Source organism: Electrophorus electricus, unplaced genomic scaffold, assembly GCF_041902795.1.
Source record: "Electrophorus electricus isolate QZ-2024a unplaced genomic scaffold, ASM4190279v1 Scaffold93, whole genome shotgun sequence".
In the NCBI taxonomy this organism is placed as follows: domain Eukaryota; kingdom Metazoa; phylum Chordata; class Actinopteri; order Gymnotiformes; family Gymnotidae; genus Electrophorus; species Electrophorus electricus.
Window position 1 is genome coordinate 198,109 of NW_027658810.1, and position 10,000 is coordinate 208,108.

The 10,000-nt window shown below is 57.4% G+C and overlaps 3 non-coding genes across 3 annotated transcripts in view; all 3 read right to left on the reverse strand.

Annotated features, from left to right (window-relative positions):
* The window catches only part of LOC145656802 (28S ribosomal RNA), a 4,149-nt gene extending 3,920 nt beyond the window's left edge, over positions 1-229 (reverse strand). The window contains exon 1 of the ribosomal RNA XR_014122396.1: positions 1-229. This exon is cut by the window's left edge and continues 3,920 nt beyond it. This is a non-coding gene — a ribosomal RNA (28S ribosomal RNA).
* A 617-nt stretch (positions 230-846) lies between these two features.
* Positions 847-1,000, reverse strand: LOC145656810 (5.8S ribosomal RNA). Its single transcript, XR_014122404.1, has one exon. It is a non-coding gene; the product is annotated as a 5.8S ribosomal RNA (ribosomal RNA).
* Positions 1,001-1,882: 882 nt separating this feature from the next.
* On the reverse strand, positions 1,883-3,721 carry LOC145656829 (18S ribosomal RNA). Its single transcript, XR_014122422.1, has one exon. It is a non-coding gene; the product is annotated as an 18S ribosomal RNA (ribosomal RNA).
* Positions 3,722-10,000: the final 6,279 nt, after the last annotated feature.

A 10,000-nucleotide genomic window follows, 5' to 3' on the forward strand; every position in this document is an offset into this window, starting at 1 on the left:
CCGTCCACGGGCTGAGCCTCCATCAGAAGGACTCAGGCCCCCGGCCCGCGCCAGGAAGAAAACAGACTTCCATACGCCACAATTCCCCTCGCCCGCACCCGGACGGGGGATTCAGCGCTGGGCTCTTCCCTCTTCGCTCGCCGCTACTGAGGGAATCCTTGTTAGTTTCTTTTCCTCCGCTTAGTAATATGCTTAAATTCAGCGGGTTGTCTCGTCTGATCTGAGGTCGCTCCCGAGTTCGCTCTGGAGGGTTGCCCAGAAGCGTGAACACCGCCGGGTTAGGGGACGAGTCCCTTTTCACCCGGGCTAACGAGGACACAGGTCGGGACGTCACGGACGTGCCACGGACAGGTCGGCCCGTAAGGAAAACGCCAGAGGCAGAGCCACCCGAACCCCGACCCCCCCCACCCCCCCCACCGGGGGAGGGGGGGGGGGAACGCATGTAACAACAACCTCCCTCCGCTCGCGCACGTAACGGAACAGAACAGACACCTTTCCGTGATCCGCCTGCGCAGGGGGTGAGAAAAGAAGCGAAAACGTGGGCAGCCAAAGCGGAGAGAACCCACCGGCAGCCACGCTCGCTTCTTTCTCGGGCGCAGGGGACCACGTTCCTGGCCAGGCCAGGAGCGGAGCCGAAACGAACCGAAACGAACCGAAGCGGGGGAGGAGAAGCTTGTGCACGGAGAACGGGCACTCAACCGCAGCGAACCCACCGACCGGATCTCACCGAGACAGCGACCGGGAACCGTCTGCTTTTAGGAAGACGGAGGCCAGGGGGCACCCCCCCACCTACGAACCTCCAACCGCGGTCCCGCCTGAGAAGGCAGGTCCGACAGATAGGAATAGCGACCCTCAGACAGGCGTAGCCCCGGGATGGACCCGGGGCCGCAATGTGCGTTCGAAATGTCGATGATCAATGTGTCCTGCAATTCACATTAGTTCTCGCAGCTGGCTGCGTTCTTCATCGACGCACGAGCCAAGTGATCCACCGCTAAGAGTTGTACTCTTTTATTTCAGGCTCAGTTTAGGTCTTTCACCACGACTACAAAGACAGGTTTAAAAGGTTTCACCAACCGGTCAGGCGCCCCCGTCTGCGAGTGTTGAAACGGGCGCGGGGTTGCGCTTTGCCCACACGCCCCACGTGGCAGACGAGTCAGTCTTTGAACCGCGGCCCTCCGCGCCCGCCCCGTCCGACCCCTCGAAAGGGGTGGAACTCACGTAGCGTGGGCCAAGCCCTAGGTACCTGCCGGGGGTCCCCCTGAGACTCCTTTCTGAGAGAGAGAAGCAGGGGAACCGGCTGCGCCACCCACCACCACCACGCCCCAGGACGCCGGTGGGCGGACGAACACAGGAAGGGCCATGGCCTGCCCCACGAGGAGCAGCGCTCGCAACCCCCCCCGGAAAGTCCGCTCGTCAGCGAGCAAGGGGACGGGGATGAATGACAAGGACAACAAAATAGGAAAACCCCTCGCGGTGGACGGAGGCAGCGGCCGTGCGAGCGAGAGGGAGGGCGCGGGACAGACCCGTACGACCCGCTCGACTCGCAGGCGCTTCTCCTGCCGGCAAGGTGAGGGGAAACCGGCCTTCGCCCGACGAGCGGGGACGCCGAGTTTTTTGAACGACGCGTCTCTCGCGCTGGAACCCAGAGAATACCGGGGCCTGCGGGGGGGGGGTGCTGAAGGACGACGCGGAGGAAGAGGCGGAGGACGAGGAAGGGGTGGGAGGGACTAGGCTCCTCCTTTATGCCTTCTGTCCAGCCTGACCTGCAAGCGACCACGTGTAACAGCAACCCCGAAGACCCTTTCGACCCTGGGCCCCGACGCGGGGGGACGGCGAAGTCGAGGGGGTCGGGAGAGGAGGCACGCCGGACAGCGTTACCCGTTAATGATCCTTTCGCAGGTTCACCTACGAAAACCTTGTTACGACTTTTACTTCCTCTAGATAGTCAAGTTTGATCGACTTCTCGGCGCTCCGCCAAGGCCCGCGAGGAGCCCCGGCGGGGCCGATCCGAGGACCTCACTAAACCATCCGATCGGTAGTAGCGACGGGCGGTGTGTACAAAGGGCAGGGACTTAATCAACGCGAGCTTATGACCCGCGCTTACTGGGAATTCCTCGTTCATGGGGAATAATTGCAATCCCCAGTCCCCATCACGAATGGGGTTCAGCGGATTACCCGCACCTCTCGGTGTAGGGTAGGCACACGCTGATCCAACCATTGTGGCGCGCGTGCAGCCCCGGACATCTAAGGGCATCACAGACCTGTTATTGCTCCATCTCGCGTGGCTGAACGCCACTTGTCCCTCTAAGAAGTTTGACGCCGACCGCGGAGGGCCGCGTAACTATTTAGCATGCCGGAGTCTCGTTCGTTATCGGAATTAACCAGACAAATCGCTCCACCAACTAAGAACGGCCATGCACCACCACCCACAGAATCGAGAAAGAGCTATCAATCTGTCAATCCTTTCCGTGTCCGGGCCGGGTGAGGTTTCCCGTGTTGAGTCAAATTAAGCCGCAGGCTCCACTCCTGGTGGTGCCCTTCCGTCAATTCCTTTAAGTTTCAGCTTTGCAACCATACTCCCCCCGGAACCCACAGACTCGTGGTTTCCCTCACGCTGCCCGGCGGGTCATGGGAATAACGCCGCCGGATCGCGGGTCGGCATAGTTTACGGTCGGAACTACGACGGTATCTGATCGTCTTCGAACCTCCGACTTTCGTTCTTGATTAATGAAAACATTCTTGGCAAATGCTTTCGCTTTCGTCCGTCTTGCGCCGGTCCAAGAATTTCACCTCTAGCGGCGCAATACGAATGCCCCCGGCCGTCCCTCTTAATCATGGCCCTGGTTCAGGAAACCCACAAAATAGAACCGGAGTCCTATTCCATTATTCCTAGCTCAGGTATTCAGGCGAGAAGCGGGCCCGCTTTGAACACTCTAATTTTTTCAAAGTAAACGCTCCGAGCCCCGTCCGGACACCCAGCCAAGGGCATCCGGGGGGCACCGGGAGACAGGGTCTGAGACAGGCGGTGGCACGCCTCGCGGCGGACCGCCAGCCCACTCCCGACATCCAACTACGAGCTTTTTAACTGCAGCAACTTTAATATACGCTATTGGAGCTGGAATTACCGCGGCTGCTGGCACCAGACTTGCCCTCCAATGGGTCCTCACCCATGGGTTTAGGATACGCTCATTCCGATTACAGGGCCTCGAAAGAGACCTGTATCGTTATTTTTCGTCACTACCTCCCCGTGTCGGGAATGGGTAATTTGCGCGCCTGCTGCCTTCCTTGGATGTGGTAGCCGTTTCTCAGGCTCCCTCTCCGGAATCGAACCCTGATTCCCCGTTACCCGTGGTCACCATGGTAGCCGACTATGGTACCATCGAAAGTTGATAGGGCAGACATTCGAATGAGACGTCGCCGCCGCGGAGGGCGCGCGATCGGCCCGAGGTTATCTAGAGTCACCAAAGCGGCCGGGGGGCCCGAGCCCCCCGGATGGGTTTTGGGTCTGATAAATGCACGCATCCCCCGAAGGGTCAGCGCTCGTTTGCATGTATTAGCTCTAGAATTACCACAGTTATCCGAGTAACGTGTGGAGCGATCAAAGGAACCATAACTGATTTAATGAGCCATTCGCAGTTTCACTGTACCGGCCGTGTGCACTTAGACCTGCATGGCTTAATCTTTGAGACAAGCATATGTTACTGGCAGGATCAACCAGGTAGTTTGCACCGTGGTCTGGGATGAACCACGAGTGACATCCGCCTCCCCTTCCGGGGGCTAGGAAGCAGCGGGTTGTAAGTGCGTGCGCCGTCAGGTCCAGACGCCATACAGGGCTACCCAGGACAGCTTCCGCGGCCAGTGTAAACGTGCTCGCGCACCGCCCTCTGGCCTTCGGACGCCGACCTCTCACCTTGATGCAAAGCTGTCCCATCCGGTCATGCCCGCACCGTACCCCGTCCACCTCCTCCGGAGGTGCGGACGGCCGACTCCAGGTGCTTTCGGCGTTCCCTCTCTTCACGCCGTTTTGATTTTCGTGGGCCGCTGGTGGGGGGACAAGGGAAAGACCTCGTCGAATTCCCTCCCCCCTAGCCTCGCTCAACCTACGTTTCGTGATGTAACCAAGAAGAGTGATTCGTGGGCCCAGGTAGGTTTGAAGAGGAGGCCAACAAAGCAGGGCACTCCCTTCCTCCCAAACCACAGACACCAGTATAGGACAACTGAGTAGACAGACTGGCCGTCTGAGTCTCCCCCAGAGAGTTCTGGGATGGGTTACAAATAACCCCCACCCCCCATCAGAGGCTTGACCCGCTAGAACCAGGGAGGATCTGTCAAAACCGCTCTCCACATCAGAAGTTCTGGATCAGCCGGGGCTGGTCGGCAGACGTCCACCTAAGGCCGTGGCCTAACCCCGTGTGGGGGGATAGCGCTCGCACCCGTACACGTGGACACCCGCTCGTCAAATGGCTGGCTCCTCACTTACCGTAGGGGGAATGGTTTGCCTACCCCTGGCGGGTCTGGTACTCCACTCTACCAAACAAGGAAGCAACACACCAATAGACCCCTGCAACACCGGGCAGCTTTGGGCAGTGTCACTACACTCCTCCTTGTTCTTCACGTTCCTTCCGTGGTGATTTTTTTTTTTTTTTCGTGGCCATTGCCGTGCATGGCTTCCCCATCGCTTTGCATGCTCTCCATTGCCTCGTGCTGCTTCACCATTGGTCTCACCTGGAGACCGAAGCCGCTCTCCCAGTAACCCGATGGTACCTGGCCAGAAAACCCCGTGCCCGATTTCATCTAGGACAAGGGCCAAACCACAGACCGTGCCCGTCCAGGGTCAACCCCTGGTCGGACAGGCCTGGTGGGTCGATACCATGGATGTGGCAGGCCGACGAGAATCCACTGGTACATTTACAAACACGCCCACCCTGGTGGCATGGCTGTACGACCCATCGTCGAAGCACGCTGCGGCGGACTGAGCCATTGGATCCAGTTGCCTGGGCGTACACTCAGCCCAACAGACGCACTCGGGTCGGGGAGAGCAAAGCAGACTGTGTGCCTGGATGTGCCCACTTCCATAGGGGAATCGGCATGATGGTTCACTTAACCCGAGGAGGGCTCCCCTCGCGGGATAAGCACCCCCCTCGGGGGATGGGGGGGGGGGGGGGCATCCAGAGCACACCACTTTCCGGTAGGGGACAGGCGTTTGATCATGTGTCCGAGGGAGAGCTCCCCTTGCCGGCCGAACACCCCTCGGACTCCCCTTGGGCTTCCAGAGAACGCCACTGGATGAATTTAGTGCTTGGACCCCATTGATTCTCTTTGCTCTCCCATATACCCGACGGGACCTATTTGCAAAACCCCGTGCCAACCAGACCTCCAGGAAGGGGGCTGGCGGCTAACCATGCCCAGCAGGGTGCACCCTGGTCGGACACTTTGGGAGGGTCGAGAGCCTGGAAGTGCCACCCGGGGGAGTAATTCTGATTTCCGTTTTAATGCACTCAGGGACAGCCCGAGGACCTCTGTAGTGCACCTGAGGCGGACTGAGCCGTCGGGTCCAGGGGTCTGGAGTTCGGAACCTCCAGGGTTCACCTGGCTGTTCTCTTAGCCCGGCAGGGTGCACCCTGGTCGGACACTTTGGGAGGGTCGAGAGCCTGGATGTGCCACCCCGACGAGTAATGAGTTTTCCCTTCGTATCTCTTCCGGACCAGGTCCGATTCGCACGAAACTCGCTGGGCATGGCCAGGAGCGCCCCCTGCTGCCCACGCCACCGTCCCCGCGCTTCTACTCCCGAGGGCCGAGGAGACAGCGAAGCGTGGGTCGGGTCGCCTGCTTCCAGGGTCTCCCTGGTACTCTCCAGTCTCCCGAGTCCATCGGGTCCGACCTCGTATTTTTAGCCCAGACGGGGAATGAGAAAGGGGCCCCCGACCGCCCGAGGGCGGGCGCTCGCTTCTCAGCCTAGGAACGTCCGATTCCCACGAAACTTTTACGCCAGACGTTCCTGGCAGCGAGCGCGTTCAAAGGTGACCCGCGCTGCTTCTCTCCTCCCAAGGGCCGAAGAGATATTCGTCTTCAAACCCGACCGGCCCTGTGTTTGCCGCCCCGGCGGTTTTAAAAAATCATAGCGTAAAAACGGTGGGTGCGCTTCGCCTGCCGCTTGGACAGCGTTAAACGGCAGCCCCGGCTCTTTCCAAAGGGCCCTCAACCGACTTTCTGCTCCCAAGGAGCCCAGAGATATGAAACCGATAAATCAAAACCCCGTGCCAACCAGACCTCCAGGAAGGGGGCTGGCGGCTAACCATGCCCGGCAGGGTGCACCCTGGTCGGACGCTTTGGGAGGGTCGAGAGCCTGGATGTGCCACCCCGACGAGTAATGAGTTTTCCCTTCGTATCTCTTCCGGACCAGGTCCGATTCGCACGAAACTCGCTGGGCATGGCCAGGAGCGCCCCCTGCTGCCCACGCCACCGTCCCCGCGCTTCTACTCCCGAGGGCCGAGGAGACAGCGAAGCGTGGGTCGGGTCGCCTGCTTCCAGGGTCTCCCTGGTACTCTCCAGTCTCCCGAGTCCATCGGGTCCGACCTCGTATTTTTAGCCCAGACGGGGAATGAGAAAGGGGCCCCCGACCGCCCGAGGGCGGGCGCTCGCTTCTCAGCCTAGGAACGTCCGATTCCCACGAAACTTTTACGCCAGACGTTCCTGGCAGCGAGCGCGTTCAAAGGTGACCCGCGCTGCTTCTCTCCTCCCAAGGGCCGAAGAGATATTCGTCTTCAAACCCGACCGGCCCTGTGTTTGCCGCCCCGGCGGTTTTAAAAAATCATAGCGTAAAAACGGTGGGTGCGCTTCGCCTGCCGCTTGGACAGCGTTAAACGGCAGCCCCGGCTCTTTCCAAAGGGCCCTCAACCGACTTTCTGCTCCCAAGGAGCCCAGAGATATGAAACCGAAAAATCAAAACCCCGTGCCAACCAGACCTCCAGGAAGGGGGCTGGCGGCTAACCATGCCCGGCAGGGTGCACCCTGGTCGGACGCTTTGGGAGGGTCGAGAGCCTGGATGTGCCACCCCGACGAGTAATGAGTTTTCCCTTCGTATCTCTTCCGGACCAGGTCCGATTCGCACGAAACTCGCTGGGCATGGCCAGGAGCGCCCCCTGCTGCCCACGCCACCGTCCCCGCGCTTCTACTCCCGAGGGCCGAGGAGACAGCGAAGCGTGGGTCGGGTCGCCTGCTTCCAGGGTCTCCCTGGTACTCTCCAGTCTCCCGAGTCCATCGGGTCCGACCTCGTATTTTTAGCCCAGACGGGGAATGAGAAAGGGGCCCCCGACCGCCCGAGGGCGGGCGCTCGCTTCTCAGCCTAGGAACGTCCGATTCCCACGAAACTTTTACGCCAGACGTTCCTGGCAGCGAGCGCGTTCAAAGGTGACCCGCGCTGCTTCTCTCCTCCCAAGGGCCGAAGAGATATTCGTCTTCAAACCCGACCGGCCCTGTGTTTGCCGCCCCGGCGGTTTTAAAAAATCATAGCGTAAAAACGGTGGGTGCGCTTCGCCTGCCGCTTGGACAGCGTTAAACGGCAGCCCCGGCTCTTTCCAAAGGGCCCTCAACCGACTTTCTGCTCCCAAGGAGCCCAGAGATATGAAACCGATAAATCAAAACCCCGTGCCAACCAGACCTCCAGGAAGGGGGCTGGCGGCTAACCATGCCCGGCAGGGTGCACCCTGGTCGGACGCTTTGGGAGGGTCGAGAGCCTGGATGTGCCACCCCGACGAGTAATGAGTTTTCCCTTCGTATCTCTTCCGGACCAGGTCCGATTCGCACGAAACTCGCTGGGCATGGCCAGGAGCGCCCCCTGCTGCCCAGGCCTGGCTCTGGGCCTGGGCACACTTCATTCACTTTGTACCTTTAAATCATACTACTACTACTACTACTACCACCAGAATTCCAGGGCCAAGAGGTCACACAGTCATACACAGCAAAGTAGCTCTGGGCCTGGGCACACTTCAAGAAGTTTGTCCCTTTATATAAGCCTAGAAATAGACTTCCAGGCCCAAGAGTTCAAACACATTCATGCCCAGCAAAGTAGCTCTGGGCCTGGGCACACTTCAATCACTTTGTGCCTTTAAATCATACTACTACTACCAGACTTCCAGGCCCAAGAGGTCAAACACAGTCATGCCCAGCAAAGTAGCTCTGGGCCTGGGCACACTTCAATCACTTTGTGCCTTTAAATCATACTACTACTACCACCAGAATTCCAGGGCCAAGAGGTCACACAGTCATACACAGCAAAGTAGCTCTGGGCCTGGGCACACTTCAAGAAGTTTGACCCTTTATATAAGCCTAGAAATAGACTTCCAGAGCCAAGAGGTCAAACACAGTCATGCCCAGCAAAGTAGCTCTGGGCCTGGGCACACTTCATTCACTTTGTACCTTTAAATCATACTACTACTACTACTACTACTACTACTACTACTACTACTACCAGACTTCCAGGCCCAAGAGGTCAAACACAGTCATGCCCAGCAAAGTAGCTCTGGGCCTGGGCACACTTCATTCACTTTGTGCCTTTAAATCATACTACTACTACCACCAGACTTCCAGGCCCAAGAGGTCAAACACAGTCATGCCCAGCAAAGTAGCTCTGGGCCTGGGCACACTTCAATCACTTTGTGCCTTTAAATCATACTACTACTACCACCAGACTTCCAGGCCCTGGAGGTCACACCTTCATGCCTAGCAAGGTTGCTTTACACCTGCGCACACTTCAGACCGTTTCACTCTTTTAATCCTTCAAAGTACCACATTTCCAGACCCAAGAGGTCACAGAATCATGCCCAGCAAAGTAGCTCTGGGCCTGGGCACACTTCAATCACTTTGTGCCTTTAAATCATACTACTACTACCAGACTTCCAGGCCCCAGAGGTCAAACACAGTCATGCCCAGCAAAGTAGCTCTGGGCCTGGGCACACTTCAAGAAGTTTGACCCTTTATATAAGCCTAGAAATAGACTTCCAGAGCCAAGAGGTCAAACACAGTCATGCACAGCAAAGTAGCTCTGGGCCTGGGCACACTTCATTCACTTTGTACCTTTAAATCATACTACTACTACCAGACTTCCAGGCCCAAGAGTTCAAACACATTCATGCCCAGCAAAGTAGCTCTGGGCCTGGGCACACTTCAATCACTTTGTGTCTTTAAATCATACTACTACTACCAGACTTCCAGGCCCCAGAGGTCAAACACAGTCATGCCCAGCAAAGTAGCTCTGGGCCTGGGCACACTTCAAGAAGTTTGACCCTTTATATAAGCCTAGAAATAGACTTTCAGGCCCAAGAGGTCAAACACAGTCATGCCCAGCAAAGTAGCTGTGGGCCTGGGCACACTTCATTCACTTTGTACCTTTAAATCATACTACTACTACTACTACTACTACTACTACTACTACTACTACTACTACCAGACTTCCAGGCCCAAGAGGTCAAACACAGTCATGCCCAGCAAAGTAGCTCTGGGCCTGGGCACACTTCAAGAAGTTTGACCCTTTATATAAGCCTAGAAATAGACTTCCAGGCCCAAGAGTTCAAACACATTCATGCCCAGCAAAGTAGCTCTGGGCCTGGGCACACTTCAATCACTTTGTGCCTTTAAATCATACTACTACTACCAGACTTCCAGGCCCCAGAGGTCAAACACAGTCATGCCCAGCAAAGTAGCTCTGGGCCTGGGCACACTTCAAGAAGTTTGACCCTTTATATAAGCCTAGAAATAGACTTCCAGAGCCAAGAGGTCAAACACAGTCATGCCCAGCAAAGTAGCTCTGGGCCTGGGCACACTTCATTCACTTTGTACCTTTAAATCATACTACTACTACCAGACTTCCAGGCCCAAGACGTCAAACACAGTCATGCCCAGCAAAGTAGCTCTGGGCCTGGGCACACTTCATTCACTTTGTACCTTTAAATCATACTACTACTACTACTACTACTACTACTACTACTACTACTACCAGACT